Source organism: Eleutherodactylus coqui, chromosome 2 (genome assembly GCF_035609145.1).
Source record: "Eleutherodactylus coqui strain aEleCoq1 chromosome 2, aEleCoq1.hap1, whole genome shotgun sequence".
Taxonomy (NCBI): domain Eukaryota; kingdom Metazoa; phylum Chordata; class Amphibia; order Anura; family Eleutherodactylidae; genus Eleutherodactylus; species Eleutherodactylus coqui.
Window position 1 is genome coordinate 276,387,522 of NC_089838.1, and position 24,223 is coordinate 276,411,744.

The window sequence follows — 24,223 nt, forward strand, 5'->3', positions numbered from 1 at the left end:
TCCACACACAGTGAAACATCGAAGTCCTAGGGCAAGTCTCGGCTGAGATTTTCTACTTATTCATGGGCAACTCTGTACGGTTGTGGAGCCCTAAATTTTATTAGGAGAGGTAGAGTTGCTTATATCAATGAATGACTTCACTTTTTGATCTGCCTTGCAACAACAAAAGCCAAAAATGTGATCATCAAAGTGAATCCTGTGCAAAAACATGATGTTCCATTTAAGAAATTATTGTTGGGCATTACTATTCTTCATCATTCATATAACTGCTTCAGAGGGAAAAAAGGAAAATACTATTAAGTGGTGTCAAATGCAGAACCTCTGAATTGAACATTCGTTGAATCAGATAAAGAGACTGTCAAAAACCCCCGTACTCCAAGAATCATTTAAATAGGCAATCATTTCCAGTGTCACAAAAGAGATTGAGCCATCAACATTGTGTCTTTCAACACCCTGCCTGACTGGATTCTTCAAGAATAATGCAGGATAAGTGCTTGTCATTCAAGCAGCTTCAAAAAGGAAATCATTCCTCACATCTGCTAGTGCTAAAGTTCAAGAGTTGTACTCCACCAAAAAGTACGGTCCACCTCATGCACTAATCTGATCCCAGAGTAAAAAGCTGCACGCCTGAATCCGGTCCACAGGCCTCCGGCCACGACCATCATGGCATCGCAGAAAGTCAGTTCCATACAGCTTCGGCTGGAGTCAGGAAGGGTATAGTTTCTCCTTAGGGAGAGCACCTAGAAGGTGGGGGAGGAGACTTAAAGGCCATGCATGCTGCTCTGGGAAATATATGCAAATAAGGAGGACGGAACACCACTTCTGCAGCGCCACCTATTGGAAGACAGCATTCATGCAAATCAATATTAGACTTTTTGAATAAGTTTTTAAACAATGCCTTTGGCTCCTTTGGGAAATATGCAAATGGAACAATACCTCTGCTGTGCCACCTACTAGAAGGCAACATTCCTGCAAGTCTATAAGCCTCTCTCTAGCCAAGCCAGAAACCTACTGTGCACGGATAAGGGGCAATCATCCTGAGACAGCTGTCTGTATATGGCTAATTCTGGCTTGGGTTTAAAATTCCCAACAACAGTTGAAAGACTTGCTTTAAAAGTCTGACATTGACTTGCAGGAATGCTGCCTTCCAGTAGTTGGCGCTGCAGGGGTATTGTTCTATCTTCTCTTAGGCTGGTCTCATACGATCTGATTTGCATTGTGAAGTCCGTGAGCGTATGATCCGCAGTTATATGCGGCATGGGTAAATATAAACCAAAAAAAAAGGTGTACCGCGCATGACTGCCTGCGTACGCAGTCACGTTTAGTACAATTTCGCCGTCGTGCGCAGGGTCACGGCTGGAAGCCACTAAGGGCCTCCGCCAGCAAATTACAGCTACGGCTGTGTGAGCCCTGCCGCAGATTGGTCTCGAACGAACCAACTTGAATTGCGGATTCCGCAATCACCGTCCAGGTGTATGATACGCAGTAAAACGCGGGCATTGACGTTCACTGGTTCGCTCACACTTGCGGGTAGGAATTGTGGATTACGCGAGTGGAAGAATAGCGCAGCATGCTGTACTTTACCGTGGATTCTGAACATATGTAATCCATTGAGCTCTATGGATGCGTTCGATCCTCAGTGCATACACAACTAATATTGCATACAGACGCGGAATTGGTCGCAAGTTGCTCTGAGACCAGATAGAAGTGGTATAAAGAAAGAAATTTGTGGGACAGAGTCCGGGGAGCTTGGTCTTTAGCTCACCTAAAAACCAAGCCCCTACCAGCCCGTGTAGTCGCTTATCTAGGAACTACTACCTGTTTGCAGTGAATGGAGGCGGGTGACCGGAAGAGATCTCCGGCGTGCTTCCTCTTATTCTCTAACGACTATCACTTCTGTATGAAAGTACAAGAGCAATAGTTGCTGGGATAGACAAGCGCCTGACAGTCATCCTGTGTAAGGCCTCATGTCCACGGGGAAAATCAGATCCGCTGCAGATTCTCCATGGAGAATCTGCAGCGGGTCCCTCCTGCCCCGCGGACATGAGCGCCGAAAATAGCAATTTAAAAGAATTTACCTATCCGGCGCGGGCGGCGAAGCTCTGCTCTTCCTCACGGCCGGATCTTCATTTTCGGCCGGCGGATGAATTCCTGACGCCGGCGGCACGTCGCCGGCACGTCGTCGACGTGCCGCGCGCATGCGCCGGGCACATCCGCCGAGCCGAAGCAAGGGAGATGCGGCCGTGAGGAAGAGAAGAGCTTCGCGGTCCGCTGCGGGTGAGTAAATGCTTTAAATTCCTATTTTAGGTCTCCCGCGGATCCGGACAGCTTCCATAGGCTTCAATAGAAGCCCGCGGGAGCCGTCCCCGCGGGAGACCCGCATGAAAATGGAGCATGGTCCAGATTTTTTCATGCTCCATTTTTTTTAAAATCACTTTTATTGACGATCCGCGGGTATTTATGTACCCGCGGGTGGTCAATGCATCCCTATGGGGTGCGGATCCGCACGCATGAAATCCGCTGCGGATCCTAAATCCTATTTTCCCCGTGGACATGAGCCCTAAAGCTACCTTCACACTGTATTAAAAACTGCAGCTGCATCCCCCTCCTCCCTAGAGCCAGTGCAAAGGCTTCAGATGACCTACAGAGGCTGCAGGGAAGGGATTATTCACATAAGCATTGGATGTTCCGTTCGGAACCTCGAATAGTTTAAACACACAAAAAAAAAAAAAAAAGACGGAACAGACCAGCGTGCTGCCCTATATCATCCTGGTCAGAAGTCCACCTGAAAACCAAACCCAACCCATTATGGTCAATGGGGTTAAGTGCCGATGTGAACCAGCCCAAAGGAAAGGCACTCCGAGATGCTGGAAAGTAAGCAACACTTGCACCTAGAAAGTTCTTCCAATGTCTCTGACACATGTACAGCTGATTTATGTAACAAGAAGTCACAGATGATGGATATGTATTACAAATAACTCCGTTTTGCCGGCACGGGCGTGAACCTCCTACCTCATCCCGAATTTTGATGAACACATTGTGCATCTAGACCTGACTGGACGTGAAGGTTAATAACATGTTTCATGAGCGCTCAGAACCTGTTCCTTGTTTAACAACAGCTAAGATGAGAAGACGGATCTTTCTTTCTGAACATTTTCCAAGTGAACAGAGAACAGTTTTCTCACATTAAATCAGCAATTCCGGGCTGCACAGCGGCAGCATCATTTTACAGATGGGTAAACCAAGACGTCAATAAAGTAACTTAGTTGGAGTTAATGAGAAAGGAGTCAGCGGGACATGGACTATAATTTCTGAATTAATTCGATTGCTTAAAATAAAACACACTAGCAGGGAAATGTGGCAAATAAAAATAGAACTTTTTTTTTTCCCCTAACCATCCCCCAAATGAATGCTGAGCATATAGAAACGTCCTACTGCAAAACATGCGGAGTGTACATATAAGGAAGGGAGGGGTGCAACCACCAGATTACACAACACGATGTTCAAGGGGGTTTCATATCTGCCTCGGGGGTTTAGTTTTCCAGCTCCATTCAGGGACAGAAAAGAGGAATCCTGAGCCGACAGAATGGACCCAAACAGCTCCAAAAGGACCCCACGGACCCCATTGACTATAATGGGGTGCCTTTGTTTTCCACTGAGCTGATCGGCCTTTTTCCCAGAAGTAGTGCAGCATGCAGCACTTTATCTTCCGGTATTTTGTGTCGGATCTGCGATGGAACCTCCAACAGGAAGTTCCAACGCAGATGTAAAACCGGCCTTACCCATCCTCTGCCGCAGGGATACAGCGCTGTAGGCTTGCCGCCCTCCGGTGTTTGTTTTGTAAGAGGTTATCACCTGACTGAAGCAGCATCATCACCCATTGTCCTGGCATCAGCACTGACATCATGCCAGGAGTGCAGAACAGTGGCACTGCAGTGGTCGGATGACTTCCGGTGACAGCATCTCCCCCAACAATCACCAGGATATGGATCGGTAAGGCTCTTATTTTAACACAGAGCTATAGATGGAATGTTGTCAGCTAACCAGACAGCTCCTTCAGCCCCTTAATGGAGCTTTTTTTTTTCCTTTTTTAATGGGGAGGGGTGGGGGAATGAGTAAAAAACTAAAATTGGGAAAAAGAAAATCACAAGTCTTTTATTTATCCATCAATGTTGCTGGCTGAGGATTTTTGTTTTGCAGGCCAAGTTGTATTTCTCAAGGGTACTATTTAATGTACCATATAAATGCATTGAAAAGTAAAAAAACGCAAGTGTGCAGGAGCCCTAAGACATACTTTTTTGCCCCCAAAGTGGGGTGAGCCAGTGAGTCTTATAAAGTCAATGTGCCGAAATTCACACCCGGCCCTCAGTTGTGTGATAACGATTGCAAGTCCCTATCACACAGCTGTTGCTCGGGCCCACTCTATAGCACCGGAGGAGAGTAGTTCTTTCTCCTCTGCACTGCCGCCTGTTCCTACCGTTCATTTAAGATTTCCCCTGACCCACGTCCATTTAACGCAGGATGCTGAAACTGCACATACATGTGTGATGATATAAGTCCCTAAAGGCCCATTTAAACGCAGCGATGATCGCTCCAAATTCGCTCAAACTACAGTTTGAGTACCAGCTTTAAGCGATAATCTTTGCATAACTAAGTAGTTAATTAGCTACTTAAGAGTTATGCAGGCAGAGCGGAAGACTGCAGCAATAGCTCAGAGAACAGTGCAGCTGTTTTGTATATGCAAACAGCTGCTTTGTTCTCACGGTGTCCCGCTGAGCTGCTACCTCCGAGAAACAGCACAAGCCGACAGCCCCTTTGTTCTCAGAGCTTTCAGTGGGTATCCAGCTGAGAAGACCAAGCGGGATACCAGCTGAAAGAATGTTATCAGTGCCGCAGCATGCGACACTGATAAGGCTCATCCCTCATTTCTAGTTGGCTAGAAATGAGCAATGAACGAAGAGACCACGAACAGTGCATGATGGCAGCGCGTTTAGACAGAACAATTATTGCTCAAAAGATGGCTTTTGAGCTAATTTTGAGCAATAATCATATAGGCCTTATAGGTTACGTGCCAATTTGCAACTCTGAACTGATAACAGTCTTTCTTTTCAGGTGCTGAAGTGTTGCAAGGTCTGATAATGTGAAACACAGAGCAGTCATCAAGATCCTTTACTTAAAAAGGCCACACACCAAGGGAGACGTTCGATGAGATAAAAAAGGGTTTATGGGAAGGATTCCCCATCATAAGATGTAATCAAGAACTGGAACTGTCAAAAGTGGCCGGACTTCGGTAGAAACGGCTCAAATTCCAGGGCGACCCCACTCTGCTATCGATGAACACACCATCCAGGAAGTGAAGGACGCCATTATGGAAAATCGCGACCTAGCCCAAAATGTCAAGCTTAGTGTGGAGTCCATGGAAAAAATCATCCAAGACGATTTCACATGCATAAGGTATCCGCTGGCTGGGTTCTCCGGCTGCTCACACCTTTCCAGAAGCAGGAACAAGTCGAATGCTCTCAGGCTCTTTTGACGATGTGCCATGGAAACCAGGAGGACTTCTCCAACAGACTAATCACACAGGATGAAAGTTGGGTCCATCACTACGATCCAGAGACTAAAGTCCAGTCGATGCAATGGAAGCATCCAAACTCACCGCCTCCAAAGAAGGCAGGTGCCCAACCCTCGGCAGGCAAGGTCATGCTCACAGTCTTTTGGGACCAACACGGAGTAGTCTAGATGGATTTCCTAACAAAGGGTACCACAATGACTGGGAATACTATGCTTCACCGCTGCAGGAATTGTGAAGAATTCCATGCAGGAAAAAGTGTCATCCACGCTTGCTTGCAGAATAAAATATATAATCTTCCTTTATTTAGACATATTTAAAATTTGCCAGGTATACACATCTCTGGACCAGACACGTATCGGCTGCACAGAGCCTTCGTCAGTGGTATGATCTGAATAGTGTGGGACCAGCTTAAATAGGTGGAACAGAACAAATAATTACAATGACTGTCAGCTGTACAGGCTATAGGGCAAAAGGGAAAATATACAAAAAACATCAAACTATTGCTGGTAGGATAATGCTTGTAAATGAAACTTGTAATAACCACATATCGCACACATAGCAATATAACACAAAAAGGATACCAACGGGCGCTCTGCCAAAGCTTCATATATTTCAATTGTTGCAAGATTAACCCTTAGTTGCACTATGTTTGTATCTGTTGAGTTGAACCTCACAATTGAGTTAATAAAAAAATGTATATATAGAGGGCCATAAAGATTTCCCTTGCCTATGCGATGGCATTATACTTAGCTCCCCTTTATAAAGAAGTTAGCCTGCATGTTCAGGGGAAAAAAAAAAAAAAAAAAAAAACCACACAAAAAAAACTTTTCCTTATTTCTCTTTGTGAAAAGATAAGTACAAACATGAGCATATATGTTGTTTCTATGTACATGATATTAGTCTGACTTGCAGTATAATCCCAGAGAGAGAGAAAAAATAAATAAATAAATTCCATTTATTTTTTACTCTGGAAAAATATACTCATATTGGTTTTCTGCATATGTGAGGTTTCTATATATATGGTGCAGGTTTGACTTACAGTGTAACCCCCCCAAAAAAGGGGTCTGGTTTACATGTACTTTCTTCTCTATGTTTGATTCCTGTATATGCAATGCAGGTCTGACTTATAATTTAACCCCTGAGGGGATCTAGTCCCCAGTTTGTGGATCCAAAAGGACTCTCTGATCAGTATATCATTGAACGTTGCCTTGCCGCGCCTGTTATTGGTCACTTTCTCTATACCAAAACATGTGAAACTAGCGGTACTGCATGAGTGTGAATTGATGAAATGATTGGCCAAATTTGAGCTACCAGTTTGGCCTTTTGCTATATATTGTAGATGGTCTAATATTCTGGTGCTCAGTTTGCGTGTGGTACATCCAATATATTGTAACTTACATGACGAACAGCCTGCCATATAGACAACTCCCGTTGATTTGCAATTTATATATGACTAGCTGATATACCCGGCTTCGCCCGAGTTAATTTGGTACTGGTGTTTATTTGGTCTTCACACGGAAAATCTTATGAAGTCGTGCTTGCTTTAGAGATATCGGAAAAACATGTTCACCATTTTGCATAGTTCTCTGTGTTACCCAGGAAACACCACGTGGAGGCAACCATGCGACATTTCCTTTATATAAAATGACATCAGGAAGTGAGAGAATTAGATTACGTACATAAAATTTGGACGCTAATTCTTTTGCGCTTAGAATTGAATAATCGAGTTGGGACCCATTAACTTTTCATATTTATGACATAATCAATGCCCGTGCCAAATTTCATGTTTCTATGACATTGGGAAGTGAGAGATTTAGATTATGTACGTAAACTTTGGATGCTAATTCTTTTGCGCATAGAATTGAATAATCGAGTTGGGACCCATTAGCTTTTCCTATTTATGACAATCAATGCTCGTGCCAAATTTCCCGTTTCTATGACACCGGAAAGGGAGAAAATTACATTCCGCACGTAAAATTTCGACGCCAATTCTTTTGTGCATAGAATTGAATAATCGAGTTGGGACCCATTAGCTTTTCCTATTTATGACATAATCAATGCTCCTGCCAAATTTCGAGTTTCTATGACACCGGGAAGTGAATTAGATTCCATACGTAAAATTTCGACGCCAATTCTTTTGCGCTAGAATTGAATAAATCGAGTTGGGACCCAATTACTTTTCCTATTTTGGAGATAATCTATGCTTGTGCCAAAATTCATGTTTCTACGACATCGGGAAGTTGGAGAACTTTTGGCCAGTCAGTCAGTGAGTCAGTCAGTGAGTGAGTGAGTCAGTCAGTCAGCGAGGGCTTTCGTCTGTGTGTGTGTGTGTGTGTGTGTGTGTGTGTGTGTGTATATATATATTATATGATTTGATTGTATATATGGTACTGGTATTGTCGCTACCAAACTCCTTAACACTTCTTGGTGCAAATTTACACATAGGGCACTGTGATTGCATGCATCTATAAAAGCCATTGTTTTTTAACCAATTGGGGTCTGTCTGTCTGTTGCTGTTTCTGTGAACTCTATTTTGCCTAAACATGAAATCAATCGATTTCGCCCTTCTGGACACACATCTGGTGCCCGACTCCAATATAACTTTTAATTTGGGATCTTGTTTTAAAATCGCTAGATTGTTGAAAAGAATCCTTTTGATCTGTGTGAATTGTCTGCTAAACGGGGTTGAAAATGTGATGCATTCTCTGCTTTTTAATTTATCTAAATACTTCTCATTTGGACTGGTTTCTCGTTTGTCTGAAAGTTACTGTTTTTTTTTGCCCGTTGTAGAATGCGTTTTCCGTATGCCCTGTTTTGCAACCTATCACAGATTTCTTTTTCTGCATATTGGTAATCTGTACTTGAAGTGCAAAGGCGCTTTGCCCTCAATAGCTCCCCCAATGGGATCGCTTGTATAGTTTGCATCGGATGGCAACTTGATGCATGTAAAATCGTATTACCATCTTTTTTTCTATACAATACACTAGTGATGGACCCATCCTCACCATTTCCCTTAATAAGAATATTCAAAAAAGGGATCTGTTTGTAATCAAAGTCCATGGTGAATTCTAGTTTGCAATCATTTTCATTGATATAAGTTAAAAAACTGGTTAGTTTGACCTGATTTTTTGTTTCGTATTTGTCTCTGTTCATACCATCACTAGTCATGTGCCATATTATAATTACGTCATCAATGTAACGCCCATACCAACATATATTGTCGATAAAGGGGTTACACTGATCATAAATATATCTGGATTCCCACCATGACATATACAATATTGCTAAAGAAGGGGAGAATCTTGAGCCCATTGGCGCCCCCACCAATTGTAAGTATTGTATAGAATTGAACTTGAAAACATTATGTGTCAGTAGGAATTCAGTTGCTTCCATCAAAAAAGCTCTTACAGAATCATATTGTGCATGAGACCTGAGGTGAAATGCAAGTGCCTGTAGCGCCAAATGGTGTGCGATAGAGGAATACAGTGCTTTGACATCCCAAGTTACCCAGGTTTTATCCGCCCCCCATTTGTGTCCTGCCAATGTTTGAATGACTTTGTTGCTATTAGGAATATATCCGGGGATTTGAACTACCACAGGCTATAATTTCGAATCTACCCAATTGCTGAGTCTCTCACTTAGGGACCCTCGCCGCGAAACTATTGGGCGCATGGGAGGTGGAAATACATTTTTGTGAGACTTGGGAATCCCATAAAAATTTGCAAGAATATGATATTTGGGAACTAGATAAGCCATTTCTTTGTCACTTAATACCCCCATTAAGCCCCCTCTGGTAATCAGATCAGACAATGAATGGGTGAATGTTACGGTGGGATCAACCTCTAATTTTCTATAAGTTTTATCGTCATTGAGTATTTTTCCAACACAAACTGTATAATGCATTATCCATTATGGCAATAGTGCCCCCTTTGTCCGATTGCTGAATTATTAAATCAGTATCGTTAATGAGATTCTGTAAGTCACGCCTCCGAGATGTTAATATTTTTATATTTGAATGCATCTTTCTTTTGACTGGATCTATATAGGTCATTAAGATCTCTTTCCGTACTGTTTTGAAAATCATCCACCCATCTAGTTCTGAGATGTTTGGGGTAAAAAGAGGGATTGGGAATCCTCATATCTGATGGCATTGGAATTGAATCTGGTGCCATATCAGTGTCCATCTGTTCTTTTTCTAGTTGTTCTAAATCCCAGAGAAAGGCAATTTCCCTTGTTGTTAGGTCTGCATATTTATCGTCTTGTTTCGCAGGCTCATAAGAAGCTGTTCCGTTTGACTCATTGATTCTGGTTTGTTCGCAGAAATACTTCTTTACAATGAGGTCCCGAACAAATTTGCTTAGGTCCAGCATAGTATTGAAAGGGTCAAATGTGCAGTCAGGTACAAAATTCATACCCTTATTGATAATTTCCAATTGCTGGTTAGATAGAATACGGGGTGTGAAAAAAATTATATTGTCCGCTAATTCCGAATGGTTGGTCTGCGGCTGGGGTATCTCCTTCTTGGCATATGGCCCCCTCTCGGCGCCTCGTTTTTTGACAGTCTCCCCATAGTCTGCATTCTTTGTGTTGGTTCTTCAAATACCTGAGGGTCACCACTGGAGACATCTGATGATACATAGGATGTGTCCCCTTCCCACTCTGAGGAGGAGAATGTGACACTATTCAAATTGCCTGTATGACTTCTCATTGATTGTTTCTTGAGAATTGATTTGGGTTTTTAAATCCTTTTGGAACTCCAGTTGTAAACTTTATCATCTTGGTAATCGTGTCTGTTTCTTTCCAGTTTGGTTTTTTTTAATGTAAATCTTTTCTTCCATTTTTTGTAGTTCCGTATCCTCTTTTCGTATTAGATTATCCCCTTCTGTGGAATTCAAAGTTGCTCTCAATTTATGTTCAATGTCTTCTATGTCTTTCTGCAATTAATTTAATTTTAATTGCTCATTATCAACTATCAATCTCATCAGTTTAGCAGAGCAATCGGAGAGGATATCATTCCAACTGGACAGAAAATCATCATCATAAATTGTTGTTGGTATTTTTTTATTTTTGCAGGAATTGTGTGAGGCCATCAAAACCAAGAGCCGTGGCATGCTCACCAAAGTTGTCCACCTTCTGCAAGACAATGCCCCAGTTCACTACTCACATATTAAGAACTAGAAGCAGCCAGCTGTGGGTATGAAATTCTACGGCATCCCCCTTATTCCCCCGACCTCGCACCTTCGGATTTCCACCTCTTTCCAACAATGAAGTCATCTTTGAAGGGCAAGCATTATCCAGATGATGAGACTCTGATTTCCGAAGTCACAACATGGCTTTTGGAGGAACCTGTCGACTTCTACAAGCGAGGTGCTTACAGTTGCCTAAAGAGATGGGAGAAGTGTGTGTCCCCCTCGGTGGCACCTATGTAGAGAAGGACTAATAACTGGGCCAAGTTTCGTTGCGCTTAGTCCGCAGGAAGTGCGTCAGGGGAAATCTTTAATGAACGCCCCTCGTATATGTTTCATTTGCTGTACTATTTTAAAAAAATAAAATCTCTTTGGAAAAAAATTAAATCATTTTCTGCCGCCATCTTCTGACCGCCATTATATTTTTCTATTTTCTCCACCGATACGGTTGTGTGAGGGCTCGTATTTTGCAAGACATCCTGTAGTTGCTATTGCTACCATTCTGGAGTAAATACAAGTTTTTGATTTCTTTTTATTACATTTTTTTCTTGGGGGACAGGATGACCAAACAAAGCGTAATTCTGGCGTGTGTACTTTGCTTTTCGGAGAAGCTGACTCCTACGGGGCCTGCTGTGCGGACCAGAAGGTCATTTATGTATTCATTCCTACTAGAGCTGCAACGTGAGTCTCATAGGAATATAGAGACAACGACACCCGGTCTGCTGCAGGATTCAGTTAGTCACCGCATGGGTCAAATGGGACAGCAGGGGACGGGACAGAGTGGATCCCTAATTTAAAAGGCTATCAGTAAATATATTAATGTACCAAGATCAAAAGTTATCAGGAATATCTTTAGGATTGGTGGGGCTACGACCGCTGGGAACACCACAGATCCTGAGAATAGGGGTTCTGACAGTCCCCGCACGAAAGGAGCGGAGGTCGCACTGTTACTCTATTCAGTTCAATAACAGCGTTGTAAATCTCTAGCACTGTCACTGAACTGAATGGTGCAGCAGCACGAATGCTTCATGTGGGGACCGGTACGCCTGCACTCCGTATCGGTTGTGGTCCAGTAGTTGCACCCTCACTCATCATGAGGTTGTCTCCGGGATAGGGGGCCACTTTACACTTTGGTACAACCTGTTTAAAGTGACCCTCCATGCCTGGAGAAACAGTGATGGCTACACCAGCTCTGACGTGTTTACAGGCTGCAGCAGGGACGATCTATCTCGCTGAGGTCAGTCATTGGCTGCAGCAGCCTGTGACACCCCAGACATAGGAAGCTGCTGCAGCATGTACACAGGTCAGAGCAAAGAACTGGAACTGCCGGCAGGGGACCTGCAGGAAGAGGAGAGTATGAGCTAGTTAGAGCAAAATTTAAAAAAATGTAACGTTAATAGCCCCATAATCTTCTGTGCATAAGTAATTCAAGACAACCAAAAAAAAAAGAAAAGGGGGGGGGGGATTTCTACACGACAGACTACAGAAGTGGCTGAAAGCAGGTTGTATCAAACCAGCCCACATAAATATTTAGTGACCATACATGAAGGAGCAGTCAGTTTGTGTCCAGCCTGTATGGAAAGTATATAGCAGACGACCAATCAATGTAGATGCCATAAAAGAATACCCCTTGAGCTTACTATTCATGTGCAGCACTAGGGTCATATCTGCAGTTTGTATGCCCTCATGGTTCCTACCACACGCCAAAACATTCTCATAGGCGAATTTGGGATTTAGATTGAGAGCCCCAGTGGGACCAACGTAAGTGGGGGCAATCTGTGTGCAGTACTGCGAAATACACGCTATATCAATGCATCTACATGCAGAGGCAAGAGAGCATACCTGAAGAGTCACCCGGGCACACACGCCCCGCTGGGGGACATTGCAGCGGTCTTCTGCAGCATTATGTGCACAGCCTTGTCCCAGACAATCCGCAAATACATGCAAGCCTAAGTATCTTTACATTGCAGTCAACAGAAGGCTTCACGCCGACAAGCTTTTGCAGAGTCAAGCAGTTTCAGACGGCCTCCTCCTGACTCAAAGTTGACACAGACAAAGATATAACAAGCTAAGAAGGTGGATGTAATAAAAAGAAACTATATACCATATCTGTATCTTAACATAAGTGTACCTTCTACAAATATACGCTGCCTCGACTGTATGGGGAACCTCACAGCATGGCATGAATGGTACAGACCTTCCCCTTTCCTCTGTTTTGCGTAAGGCTGGCTCACACAGCTATATGCTCATTGTGTTTCACCCGCGCAGTTTTTGTATAAGTAATACGCCGTAGCAATCTCCCATATACATTCATTGTTCCGCTCACACAAGCAAAGATTGTGGCATGTTCTATCCTGGTACGCATTATACGTACAGGTCAAGATAGTGTATGGGGATTGGCAAAACGCAGCAAGTAAGCAATTGCTATTGTATATGCTCGTGGCACGCCAGAAACACGATCGTGTGCGCCCAGGCTAAGGTTGAATCAAGCTGCGTATGTAGTAAAAGACAAGCTACACAAAGATTGCCATTGTTAGAAACACCGACACTTTCATGATCGGCGCTTCCTGTATGGAAGTTTGACACGTGACCCTGGAGCAGGAGGGGGGCGATTTCATACATTGCCAACCTCATGGGGTTTCCTCAACAGCCTGGAGTCAATGACTCGGGTCAGAGGAGGATGTCAATACTACCGACTACAACTTGTCAAGCAAAGTGCAAGGAAATAAAAAGATGGCGACCCCACCACCATGTCCAAATGTACAACTCCTCACTCATTAGCACAAATAGGCTACAAGAGCAGACGACCAGTTCCGGCACCATTGCCATCTAAGGCCGGCGACACGCGAACGGGTCCGCACTAAAACACAACATGCTGTGATTTTTCCTCCGCTTGCAGAAATCACAATTCAATTCCACGAGTGAGAAGAAGCACTTTTCAAAGGCATGTTCAGAGCGGTACTTGGTGCAGATATCGACTGTACATTCTGCAAATCCGTTTGTGTGCCCTTGGCCTAAGAGAAACCGAAAGAAACGTCTTCAGCGGGCAAAAAGCGCGCAAAAAGTTAGATCACTTAACAGTGGGAAACCATTGGTTAGTAGAGATGAGCGGGCACCCAAATGCTCGGGTCCGCGTTATTCGAGTCGAGATTTTCGTAAAATTCAAGAGCTCTACTCGAGTAACGAACCCCATTGACTACAATGGGAGACTCGAGCATTTTCGTATGTGGGACGCCGGGCGCCGAGCTTTTTTTTTTCTTGGTTTGTGTTCTCTCTCAGCCAGTCAGCCACATGGTGGGCCAAAACAGGCACGTCACAACAGGGAGGAGCCAAAAACTGGGGCGGGGTCGAACACGGCTTGATGCTCGTTCGAGTAACGAGCACCATCGAGTACGCTAATACTCGAATGAGCATCAAGCTCGGCAGAGTACATTTGCTCAACTCTATTGGTGAGACTTCTGTTGTCTCATGTTGATGGGAGGTCAAATAGTAATTCTCTGGAAAACTCATTTCATTTTGACTATTCATCTTATTGGTATTTGCCAATTTAAAATCAAATAAAAGTTGTCACCTAATGCGTGTTCTGTACTGGCAAGAACATCGACGTGAAGGCTCCTCAATGTATTTAGGGCACCGACAAGCATTCCGATTTATGTGACCGTCATACCCTAGAGCCGACTTCCAGCACATCTTTTGGTCAATATTCAATTGCAACCACAGGACATTTGATTTACTCCATGACAGGTACACACAGCTCGTGCCTGCTAATGCAGATGGTAAGACTTCCCGCATGCTGAATGTAGAAGAAACACAAGCTTTTACTCCAGAAGCACCAAAACACTTCACTTTGAATAGGACTGTGGAGATGACCACCGAAATGAAGGCAGCACTGCTCGTGCCAGGTCAGCCAGTGCTTCATTCAGTCTGACATCTGTGCAGAGGGAGAAGTGACCCCGCAAGCAGCTAGCAGAGGGGGAACATTATAGCTCTGTTTTCGAAATCGGCAGGGGTCTCAGTAATGAGACCCCCACCAATCTGCAATTTATCCACTATCCAATGGAGAGCGGATTACTTGTAGATCAACCCTTTTAACCTCCAACATTTATGTAAAAATTGGAAAAATCCTCACAAAAAATGATTGCAGATTTCGAATGTTTCATGTAACTATATTTGCTGCAGAACTCAGTCGCCTTAAATGCATTTTTAACCCTTTAGTGAAATAATGAATTTTACCCTTTAGAGTCAGTAAATAGTTTCCCCTTTTGTGTTCCAGCGGTCATAACCTTTATGTTTTTCATCAGTGTAGCTGTAGGACTCCTTGTATTTTGCAAGACGACTTCAAGTTTTTGTAGGAACCAATTTCAAGCACATATATATTGAATAAGGCCGAATGCACACTGGCAGAAAGCCTGTGGCAAGATTTCACACGGAATTTCCGTGCTTATGCAAACCTATGCAGACAGACGCAATTTTGATCGTGGAAAACCCACGCAATAACAAAATTGCGACATGTCCTATTTCGGTCCGAGCCTCGCAGATGGCTCTGCACTGTGCATGTGCGGCGGCGCACCAGCCGGCACATTCACGAAGCGGAGCAGGGAATCTCGTAGTCAGAATCTGACCTGGCCGCCTGCATTTGGCCCAAGTGGCAGGGGGGAAAAAAAGTTGTTTTTTTCTGTAAAAACATTTAGATACCACCGTCAGCAATGACTACAGCACCTGTGGGGTAAAATGGTGTAGAGGAGTGATATGAGCTAGTCCTCATCATTTCACTCCTTTTCTAGGAGAAAACCTGTATGTGGCAATCAGAGAGAAAATCTGCTTTCTGAATGGAGCCTGGCAGGTGGAGAATGGATCCTCTGTAATAATGCCTTCCCCTGTAAAATATATATATATATATATATATATATATATATATATATATATATATATTTGGCAGCATACTACAATAGCCCGACCTTCAAAAGTTGACGGAAAAATGTAACAAAGGCGTGAGTAATTCTCCACATAGAGACAGTCCTGAAACCAAAGCTGCGGAGGTGACGTACTAAAGTATCATGTCCACGACGAACGTGACGGTAAAACGTTGCAGGTCTCCCCACTGCATTTTACCAATTTTGTAAACATGGGCAAAAACCGCGTGTGGCAGTGAGTGCCCAGCGCATGGTCGCTCATCACACAGTCATGCGCAGGGTGACTTTTTTTGTATTTAAATTCCCCACTCTGCTTCAGACCGGGGATGCGTTTGAATCGCGGCCCATACACAATGTACTGCCTACGGACAGCATTCACACGCTGCTTATACAAATGCATAGGGATCACGCTGCGTGGTGTGCTGAGAAATAGAGCATGCTGCCATCTATTTCTCATGTGGGTCTACAGGCCGGTGTGCATGGATCAATGAAACTACCCTGACTTTCATTGACTTCATTCACTGCGTATCACGCGGCCGCGCAATGCACACGTAGTACAGGGTGAAAACACGCTTGTGGACATGAGCCTTAACTAGCTGCTACAGACGTGGTAGAGGGCCACACAACCCTCCTGTAGCGATGATGCAAGGGAAAACCACCTATAGGGCTCCTGCACATGGGGGTATGCAGTTTTGGCCCGTGCATTATGTGTGGATGTGCGTGTAGCATGTGATTTTGTTACATATTTTTTTCCTGCATCCGAGTACCATCCATGTGTGATCAGTTTATAACAAGTGCAAGAAAAAAAAAACGCAATAAGGTCCAAATGTCCCTTTTTTTTGTTATTTGCTCCGTCTCCTGGTGGGATGTGTAAATACACAGTGCATACACATTGAACATCCGTGTTTGCTGCCTTTTTATTCCCCACTCCCCCATAGAAGTTGATGTAATTTTGGTCTGTGAATATGGACCAAAACAGGTCGGATAGATATGAAACACAGACATTTCATAATTTTCTTTTCTTTCCACCCACACCCCCCATCGATCCACATAAAAAGCGCACAACTGAACACACCAAGTTACTTTGATGGGTCTGTGAGTTGTACGTATTAAGCCGGTACTAACTGGAGGAGGAGGAGAAGGAGGGGAGGGGAGAGAAAAGGGGGAAAAATTTAGGAAGATCCATTTTTCTTGCGTTCCACCTCTATATACCGTATATACATATTCGCTAATTTAGTGGTAATATTGTTAGGTTAGCAGATCTAATAAAGGAAGTTGGAGCAGATGATATATGTTTTTGAAGAACAGCCGTTATGTGTCCTGATGCTTTTAGTTATGTATCTAATTTTGCTATATACATACAGAAAGAGAATGTTGCATATGTAAAGGCGTATCGCTGGTGGCAAACAATATGTACTTAGTGAGGCATGTAAATAAGACCTCACGCAGATATAATACGTTGTGCTGTTTATATGAAGGATATTTCCATATATGTGACACTTTGACATGCCTTCATTAATTGCTGCAGGTATTATGCCACCTCCACTGTTCTCTGCTTCTTTGTTTGAAATATGAAAATGCAATAAAGAAAAAAAAGTTTAACAAAAAAACATTCAAACAAGCAAAAGTGAACGATAATTGTTCCTAAGGCTGCCTGGCCACGGGTAAAGCAGTGAACGCTTTCCAAAGAAGCCCCGCTGTCCACCCGCGGAGAATCATAGTGATTCTCCGCTCGCGGGATTCAAATCGCGGCATGCTGAAGCTCTCCTCCCCGCAGCAGAATACCGCTAGCAATATTCCATCACAGCCGTGGACAGGGAGCCTTAACGTGAGCCAACGACTGAAGGACGAGCAAGAATCATTCGCTTCTCCATCATCGCTCATTTTACGCAGCCATCGTTGGCTCCTTCAGTTTAAACGCCGATTGCTCAGTTTTCCACAACCGCTTATGTGAAACAACGATTCTTGCTGAATGAGTCGCCGATGAATCTGTCTAAACAGGCGGCACGAGATCAAACAAGCTGGCGGTGATGTCACCCGCTTAGACAGGGTGACATACAATGAATGGGCAACCTAGTCAATAGCAGGGCCGGTTATGTCACCCTTTGTGAGGTAGGAGAGCCTATGGTAGACCTGCGTTATACACAGTAGCCAAGAAGAGGTAGAGAGCAACAGCCTGAACCAATGAAGAGACAGGAGGCGTGTCTGAGACTACCACAAACCATAGTCACCCATCTCCGTTTGCACTAATGGAACACAGCTAAAATGCATCCAAATTACAAGAACAATAGAAATATAAGTAGCAGGTAATCATCCCCTGAGGAGCTGACTGCCATATAATTTATGAGCTCCTGACTGGACAGTCACTTTAAAGGTGTCCCAATAGTGTCTGACGCTCGAGATTCCTACCAATCAGCTAATTGAAGAGGTCGCAGCACTCTTCTCAGGCAAGGAACGTCATGTTCATCAGTCACAGGGCTGGAGAGCAGCTCAATCCCATTCAAGTGAATTGGACTCAGCTGCAATGCCAGACATGGCCACTCTACAATGGACAGTGCTGTGCCAGGTATAGACTGTAGTGATAGTAGTGCTCACCTGAGCACCGCTGTCACTTCAATCAGTGAGGACGAGTGGCGGACCCTGACAATCAACAATTGATAAAAATAAATAACTAATCGCATGTTTGTGCGCATATCGGCTGCACAAACACGCATGTTCTATGTTCCTGCATATTTGTGCTGTGAAAGGGAACGTCCTGAGGTTATGAAACTAATAGGCCGTTTGAATGACGGAGAGCATTACTGCATGTGCAAAAAAATACATTAAAAAAAAAACACTTGTGTTGTGCGTGCAAATACACAACGCCCATTCCGCAAAAACATATATGCTCGTCTGAATCCGGCCTTCAATCGCACGCAACGTTTCCCCACCGAAGACATAAATAAAAGTCACATACGATGCGACTTATCTGTGATTTGACAGTTATTTTAAGGGCTTCCCTCACCATCCATGAGTACAAGGCGTTTACACGTGAAGACATCTTCGCATTGTTTCGAGGTGAAGGGAACTCCCCGACGCGGCAGAGGATCGCGGAGTTCTCCCATTGCTTTCCAGGGGCGGGGAGGGGGGGGGGGATGAGTCCACGTTTCCCATATTGCGGTGCAGGAAAACGTCGCAAATGTGTATAAATCCGTTCAAAAGAATGGAGTTCATATTTGTGCGTCTCGCAATGTGCAAATCTCACGCAATTTTCACACCAGTGTGATGGCAGCCTAACAGACATTCCTGAAACAGTTGCTGGACTTTCATGTGACAAGTGTTACCCTGACCCTCGGTCGGCTTCACACCACCATCGATGCACACGTACAACACAAAGAACAGAACCCCGGGACTCCAATGGCTTCATTCCCATGACTGTGTTTAGCGCCGCGGATAAAGTAGGCAGCAAAGTCCCCATAGAATTCTATGGGAAGTGCACAAATACGCAGGCGGAAGCGCGCAACACTGCGCAAAATGCAGGGGAAACACCACATCTGGACCTCTTTAAGCTAAATAGCCGTTAAACCCACGGAAAGGGTGCGCCGCTAATGCATAAAAGTCCTGGGTGCGCAAAAAGTACAGCACTGCAAGCGGTCACGCATGAAAAGCTACCTCATCGAACCTCGTTCACGCATAAACACATTGCAGCTGCGGCGTATTTGCCCATACGGTTTCTGAATAAGCCCGAGGGCTCCTACCCACCCGGGGTTTTTTTTTTACGCAATTCTCAATGGGACTTTCTAAAGTTAAATACATTGCAAGTTGACGCTTTGCGATTTTTGTGCGATGCATTTTTAACATCAGAAAGTCCCGTTGACAACCATGTGGGGAAAAAAAACAGCGATATCGCGTGAAAAAAAAATGCGCAAGAAAAACGCAAGTCTGCAAGAGCTTTAAGAACGGCGCACAGAGGCGTGAGCGTGTATGTGCTCATGCTACCGTGACATACATGCGTTACATAGGGCGTGCCATCATGCCCTTAGCGACGCATTTTACTGTACTTGTTGGCGCTGCCGGTACCGCTCACATCGTCAGCGCCATGTGCGAGTAGGCGACCAGCCTACATAGTCCCAGGTGTTTACGCTTTTTCTCACGAAACCGTGCATTTCAGTGCGTGATTTTAGGCAGACGGAGGCCTTTGGTGGCGCCAAAATTAAGCATGTAGCGTTTCTTGTCCCACGCTCAAAATGCGCACAAAAAAAAAAAAAAGCTGAATTAAAGAACCCATTTAAATCCCAGGATTCTATTGGCTGTGTCTTCCGCCCGCAGATACGCCCGTGTGCGAGGTGCCTAGCGTTGTAGAAATCCGTCTATTGGGGGTACCGCATAAGTGGCACGTTCGCTCCCGTTTCGGCGCCAGCGTTGCGATAGATTACGTCCTACACGTGTCAGCGACAATCTCTGGACGACAGCTATGGTTTGCCGAGTCCCATATGCAGAAAAGCCATCTGACGGCGTAAGAACGCGTCTCCATGCTTGCTAGATATTTACGGGAAGACATTTACGACACTTAAGACGTTTATGCGCAATGCAAGAAAAAAAATCATATGTCGCAAATTAAGAAGTTATTTTCTTAAGTTTCAGACAAAAACGACTCAATAAATAAATAGCGCAATATACGGCATATACAACACCGCACAATAACAAGCCGGTAGACCAGCGATCCGCGGCTACAATGACACAAATAGATACAATGTAACAAGATTAACACTTTATTGCACATCCCATGACAAGGACAGACAGGACCCCACACTGCTGTCCCGGGTCACCCACCTGTGTCGGGTCACCTCCGGGGTCACACTCCTGGCCGGGGGAGCCATGAAGAGTTAGAGGGTCTTGGAAGAAGGAGAAGCCCCTAACAGCACATCACTCCACAAGTATCCCAGCCAGCAATGCCGGATGCCTACCGATAGCCACCAACGCCCGCTACGGGTCACTACTGCAAGTTATGCTCCACCTCAACACCTTCTTTGGGGCTACTTTTGACCCTCCGTTCTGTACACACTGACAACACCCGTTCTCGACACCCGGCACACCCGCCGCCGGGCCACCCTGAGTCGCCGCCGTCGGTTATCCAGACCGTAGCCTCAACGTTCCATCCGGTCCTGAGCCCCCTCAACCTTCGGCTACTTCCGGAAAACTTCCGAAGCGACTTCGACACGAGCTAAACGGGGAAAGGAAAGTCAGCGTCCTGGTGACCCCGCCCACCCGGTGACGTCACAAAGAAAAGGCGGGAGCGTCGGGAAGCTGACTCTGTGGTGAAGGAGAAGGGAGGCAGTGAAGCTTCTAGACTCGCCCTCTCCCGCCCACAGTGTGGCTACCGTCTGGCTGATAGGAAGGGGCTTGTTTGGTGTTGGCACTGCAAAATAAAATGTTTTGTTTACACCGAATGGCGACTTTATTACAGATATCTATAAGTTGGACCTTTTTTGTCCTTCACAACCAGTGGCGGCCATCAAAGTACCAATAAAACACTGCCCGCACTACGCTTCATCCGACACCGCTTTGAAACGTGACAGGACGTTTCAGCGGTTCATGCTTCTCGCGCCAAATCCTGTCACTCCCATCCGTACGGTGCAACATGGCGCATCTGACCAGGCAATGCTTTTCCACAGCTCAGTCATCCAACGCTTGTCCTCCTATGACTTTCTGTTAGGCCGGGCTCATGTGACCATATTGTAATTGCCAATAACCTGCAAGTAATACGCTGTAGCAAGCCGCCATAGACTTACATTGTATCGCCGACACATCCGGGGAAATCCAGGTGTAAGGAAAATGGCAGCCTGTTCTGTCTTGGCGTATATTACGTGCACATACGGTAGACGCCAAGATGTGCACGAAATATACGCCGAGATAGTACATGCCAATTGGCGGCACGCAGCCAGCGCACAATGTCATTGCATTAGCGGATCTCTTGCAGGCGGACCGCTCTGGGATACGCCCGTGTGAGCCCGGCCGTAGGGTGCTTTTACACGAACAATTAGCGTTCAAACGAGCGAAAGTGAAAATAATCATTTGGTATAAACGCGAGCCAACGAGAATCGTTCACTTTTCGCTCGCCGTTCATTTTATGTTGGCTCGTTCACTGACCTTCGGTTTAAGCAGCAGACGCTCAGTCCTCCTTATTCGCTTATACAGCGAATGTGAAAGGTGATTTCTTGTGTGAGAGAACCGACGATGTATCTGCCTGTATACACAAGCTGCACGGGTGCCAACGAGACCCTTAGGCCTCATGTCCACGGGGACGGATCCGCAGCGTGTCACCCGCATGCGTGATCCGCACCCCATAGGGATGCATTGGACACCTGCAGGTAATTAAATACCTGCGGATGTCATTTTCCCTGAGGCGCGGATTGCGTGTGCGGGAAAACACCCACAGCATGCTCCATTTTAGTGCAAGTCTCCTGCAAGCTTCTATTGAAGCCTATGGAAGCCGTCCGGATCCGCAGCACACCCGCAGCTGAATTCCTGCTCTCCGGCGCAGGAGAGCAGGCGTTCCAAAAAAAAAGAGTGCACTGCGCATGCGCGCGGCACGCTGCCGGCGTGCCGAGCTCATCCGCCGGGCCGCAGAAAGAAGATCCGGCCACGACGGAGGGAAGATCCGCAGCGTCCGGACAAGTAAGTTATTCTTCTTTTTAGGACTCATGTCCGCAGGAAAGGAGGGACCCGCTGCGGGATTCTGTATGAAGAATCCGCGGCGGGCCTGATTTTCCCCGTGGACATGAGTCCTAAGGCTTTATTCACACAAGCTTATATCGGCCACCATTTTCACGGTCGGCCAATACACGCTACCATCTGATGTACGGACAGCGCTGCATTCAAAATGGGGAGAGAAGCGACCCTCGCAGTGACAGGAGAGCAGTTTCAATCTTGAAATTGGAAGGGGTCTCAGCGGCAAGACCACCCACAGATCAGCAAGTTACCTTTTATCCTGTGGATAGGGAATACCTTGAAGTTCTGGTACAACCTCTCTAAGGGCCTTTTACACTGCAAGATAAATTGAAACCATCATGCGACGAGCGATGAAGTCGCAATCGTGTATCGTATATCGTTCGATTGGCATCCATTTATACTGAACAGTAACTGGTCAGGATTTGCAACAGACAAACAATTCTTAGGCCCGCGTGAAAGATCTGATCAGCAAGAATTTGACGATTCGTCACTGATTGTTCGGTTGCTGCATGTGATTACAACTAACAATTACTAAGCAAAGCAATCTATCCTATTTGCACAATAATTGTGCCGTGTAAACGGCTCTTTAGACAGCAATGACAGTTGCACAGGTCGTCTGCTATTATAGTAATCCGAGCTAAGGAGCAATGAGTTATGTATTCAGACATGTTAGTTGGAGCACCAACGTTCTATCCAACTGTCATTTGCTTGACTGTACTCCACCTGTTCATCAGAACGATTCTTGACATCCTCTTCTGACCCCTTTTGTTGACAAGTTCATCATATCCGCAGGATCCCCTTTCGATGGATATTTTTTCTCAATCACACTTATCTTAGTACACTTTTCACACCATTGTACAAGAAAACCCCAAAAGGTTGGCAGTGAAACTAATCAATGGAAAACTCGCTCGCTTTATTTTACGCTGCACTCCGGGGGTCACGGGTCTAGTTTCTATACAAGTAACCTCCAATTGTAAAAGGACCGGTGTCTCCTAATAAAGCGGCCATTCAGTATACATTATTGCAGTGTACATTGTGAAAGTATTGAGTTAGTTTTAGGCAGTAGTGTCGCGGTGCATAGCAAGAAGTACATGTACAAAAGACATGGAGTGTAGTTTTACTAAGGCCGGCTCACGCAGCCGTATCGTAAATCGCAGAGTTTTATTTGCGTTGGAAATCAGGTATTGTTGCATTTTTGCTCACATATGCCTGCACGCTGTCATGCACCCCCTTCCTGGGTTCTTCTCTTTTTTTTTTAACTTTCTTCTCATGTCTCCTAGCAACATGCGTAAAAAACGGCATATATATGGCCTTACCCGACTATCGTCCCGCCTTATACACAGAACGACAGTCGGGTAAACGACTACATGAGCGCTGACGTCACCGCTAAGGTCATTAGCGCTCATGCAGAGTGTTTACACTGACAGACTTCACCACTGGATCACTGCTCCTTGCTTAGCGCTTCACCTGCTACATGCAGCACTGAGCGGGGAAGCGTCTATATTGAATGACAAGCCCGTGATCCAGTGATGGTTTTTCTCCCGACTGAAGGTCAGCAATAGGAATCTGTGAATGAATAGTGAGCGATTTTTTGCATTTACACTGCACAAACGTTTGAATGAATTTTGAGTGATAATCATCCCTTGTAAATGGCCCATTAGATAGAAGACAATCTTTGTTATACTTTACCGTAGGAAGATACAAGAAGACCTTTGTAATGTTTACAAAGATAGAAGTATCACACATGCTGTACACTTTGAATTGTTTAACCTTGTGAGGGGGATGGGGGGGTTGTTACACCTCTTGCATTGCAACAATAACACAGAAGAGTTTTGAAACTT

At 44.9% G+C, this 24,223-nt stretch overlaps 1 protein-coding gene across 1 annotated transcript in view; it reads right to left on the minus strand.

Moving 5' to 3' along the window:
* Positions 1-20,868, minus strand: part of GMCL1 (germ cell-less 1, spermatogenesis associated) — a 115,014-nt gene extending 94,146 nt beyond the window's left edge. Inside the window, exon 1 of the mRNA XM_066593038.1 lies at positions 20,484-20,868. The gene's annotated coding sequence lies outside the window, so the exon portion shown is untranslated. The remainder of the gene's footprint in view (positions 1-20,483) is intronic.
* Positions 20,869-24,223: the final 3,355 nt, after the last annotated feature.